The following is a 3,692-nucleotide window of genomic DNA, read 5'->3' as shown; positions in this document are numbered from 1 at the left end:
TTTAGGGCTCTGTAAAAGATATAGTGAAATTTCTCTTGAAATGAATTACTGTAGGAGAAAAATTGCATACATATATATTTTAAAATAAAATACCTCTATATAGGCCTACTTGAACAATTATGTAAATGAAATTTGTTTTTTTAAAGTAATAACAAACTGGAACTTTTTTCTAGAAAAGGCAAAGCAACAACAAAAAGAGGCGCAGGGTGGACCTGATGCCCACCCTCCAGACACGTGTCCCAGAAAGGGGTATATTGGTTCCTTTGGAGCCAAACAGCCTCTCACTACTTCTCCCCCAGATTGCTTGGTAGTTTGTCAGTGGGTGATACTTGTTGCTGTCCCCTTGCATCATCCAGCCCTGCAGAGCCCTACAAATCCCAGTCATGTGTGAATCCATCTCCATCTAATTTGGCTGGACTGGAGTCCAGTTTGGTAATGACTGCTGAGATCTCTACCTCCTGAAAAATAGTGTCCAGCCCAGTGACCAGATGTCACATGACAAGATCATTAGGGGAGGAGATGACTCTTTTAACACTCTCTTCATTGAGATGGATGCTGGCAAACATGGGATCAGGGTAGTGTTTCTAGAGCTGGAACTCATGGCCATCATGAAGTTCACACTGGCACCTACCACCAGCTCTTCCATCCTGAGTGGCTCATCATGGGCAAAGAAGATTCTAACAATAACTATGCCCATGGGTACTACACCATTGACAAAGAGATCACTGACCTTGTCTTGGACCAAATTTGAAAGTGGCTGAACAGTACATAAGTCTTCAGGGCTTCTTGGTTTTCCACAACTTTGGTGGGAGAACTGGTTTTTGGTTCACCTTCCTCCTGATGGAATGGTCTCTCTGTTGATGATGGCATGATGTCCAAGGTGGAGTTCTCCATTTATCCACCACCTAGATTTCCACAGCTATAGTTGAACCCTACAATTCCATTCTCACCACCCTGGAACACTGTGATTGTGCCTTGATGATAGACAATGAGGTCATCTATGACACCAGTTGTAGAAATCTTGATATTGAGCACTCAACTAAACTAACTAGTTGAGTTAGCACTCAACTAACCTTAACCATCCTATACATAATCTTATTAGCCCGATTGTGTCCTCCATCACTGGTTCCCTTAGATTTGATGGAGCACTGAATGTTGATCTGACAGAATTACAGACCATCCTGGTTCCCTATCTCCACATGTACTTAACTCTAGCTACATTTGCCCCCATCATCTCTGCTGAGAAAGCCTACCAAAAACATCTTACTATAACAGAGACCACCAATGCATGGCTTGAGCCAGCCAACCAGATGGTGAAATGTAACCTTCACCATGGCATATACATGGCTTACTACCTGTTGTACTGTGGTGATGTGGTTTCCAAAGATGTCAATGCTTCCATTGCCACTATCAAGACCAAGTACACCATCCAATTTGTGGATTAGTGCCCCACTGGCTTCAATGTTGACCCTAATTACCAGCATCCCATTGCAGTATCTAGTGGAAACCTGGCCAAAGTACCACGAGCTGTGAGCAACACAATAGCCATTACTGAGGCCTGGATTTGCCTAGACAACAAGTTTGACCTGATGTATGCCAAGTGCATCTTTGTTCACTGGTATATTGGTGAGGGTATGGAGGAAAGAGAGTTTTCTGAGGCCTAGGAGGACATGGTTGCACTTGAGAAAGATTATGAGAAGGTTGGAGTGGATAGTGCTGAGGGATAGGATGAGGGTGAAAAGTATTAACCTTCTGTTGCAAATTTACACTACATTTTCTTGAGACTGTCTTATTTATGTTGCTCTGTGAAGCTGTCTATTGTGGCCCTAACTTGTCAACAAAAGTGATGTTTCCATTAACAAAAGGAATAAGAACAATCTAAACCCAAGACTTAAAGAAGGAAAAAAATAATAAAGGTTGGAGTGGATATAAATAAAGTAGCAAGTAGAAAAATAAGAGAGAAAATCAATGAAACCGAGATTGGTTCTTCAAAATGATCAACAAAATTTACACATCTTTACTTAAATTGACTAAGAAAAAGAAGCCACAAGTAGCCAAAAATCAGAAATGAAAGTGGAAATATGACTACTGATTTTGCAAAAATATATAGGATTATAAGAGTTGTGAACAATTGTTAAGTCAACAAATTAAATAACTTGAATGGACAACTTCCTAGAAAAACATAAGATTGAATCATAAAGAGATAAAAAAAATCCTGAATATACTTATACTTAGTGAAAAGACTGAATTGTCAAAGAGAAAGATAGGCATGTGTTAAAGTTGGCAAGACACATTTTACTCAGGCTACTGTAGGATGGAAGAGAGATGTTAGTATTAACTGAATTCAACTCCACTGAAACAAAAACTGAGGCTTTTTAAATGCTGAGATGTACCAAAGGAAAACTACTGAAGGACATGGAAGGGGGTTTGAGTTGAAGAGGGGGATATTGGTCAATATGATTAGGCCCTCTGTGTTTGCTAATTGGCACTTATTGAAGTGAGGCTCCTACCCTGTACAGAGACTGCGAGATAGGAACCCTATTTTTCTTAATGATTCCATTTCAAAAGGATGGCTCCTATATCCTTGAAGAAAGCATTTCTGGATTATAGTAGATTTACATCTTAAAGGGAAAGAGAAAGAATTTACAATTGCAAGTTTTCTAAAGTAAATGCTTTAATAAACGGGAAGTCAGGGGCCTATAGTCATGTTCCAGTTGGAAAAACAGTAAATTATTTTTGCAGCATTGAGCTCTCTCAGGCAGACTTTTTAAGGGACCTAGAGTCAAGCTAGGGACATGAGCTTGGGCTGATATAAGCCATTTTACAATTTGGTCAAGTCTTTCAGTGTGTGAGGGGTAGAATGAGGGTTGGATGGAGCTGTTTCTGCCAAGAGTTTTGCAGTACTCATAGGCAAAGTGTTAGGCTTAGTAAAGAAAAGGTCTCAGAGGAACCTGACTAAAATTTGGTCAAGGAGATAGTCTTTTTTTCTGAATAAGTATTCAAAAATTTCTCAACAACAACAAAAATCCAGGAACAGAAAGCTTCACTATTGAATTCTACTAAACATTTAAAGAAGAATTAACAACCATATTTCTTATAGTCATCCAAAAAATCAAAGGAGAAAAAAGAACACTTCCTAACTCATTCTATTAAGTCAGAATTACCCTGATACCAAATCCAGACAAATAAATGAAAGAAAAGAAAATAACAGATCAATATCCCTTATAAATATTCATGCAAAAACCCTGAACAAAATACAAGCCAAATTCCAAAGCATGTTAAAAAGATTATATACCATAATCAAATGGGATTTAGTTCCAGAAGGCAAGAATGTTTCAACGTATGAAAATCAAAGTAATACACCACATTCACAGAATGAAAGAAAACAACCACATGATCATCTCAATTGAAGCAGAAGAAATATTTTTACAAAATTCAACACTCTTTCATGATAAAAACACTCAACAAACTAAGAATAGAAAGTAACTATATCAACATAATAAAAAGTCATATGTAAAAAACCCACAGCAGGCTTCCCTGGTGGTACAGTGGTTGGGAATCTGCCTGCCAATGCAGGGAACATGGGTTCGAGCCCTGACCCAGGAAGATCCCACATGCCGTAGAGTAACTAAGCCTGTGCACCCCAACTGTTGAGCCTGCAAGCCACAACTACTGAAGCCTCCTCACCTAGA

General features: G+C 38.9%; 1 pseudogene across 1 annotated transcript; it reads left to right on the top strand.

The window, feature by feature from the left end:
- Window positions 1–488: 488 nt before the first annotated feature.
- LOC309839583 (tubulin alpha-1C chain-like) lies at window positions 489–1,727 on the top strand (annotated as a pseudogene). The gene has a single exon. The product of its transcript is annotated as a tubulin alpha-1C chain-like (transcript).
- Window positions 1,728–3,692: the final 1,965 nt, after the last annotated feature.

The sequence above is a fragment of the Grampus griseus genome (assembly GCF_964374135.1).
Source record: "Grampus griseus genome assembly, chromosome: X".
NCBI classification, from domain to species: Eukaryota; Metazoa; Chordata; class Mammalia; order Artiodactyla; family Delphinidae; genus Grampus; species Grampus griseus.
This window is presented reverse-complemented; position numbering and strand designations above follow the sequence as displayed.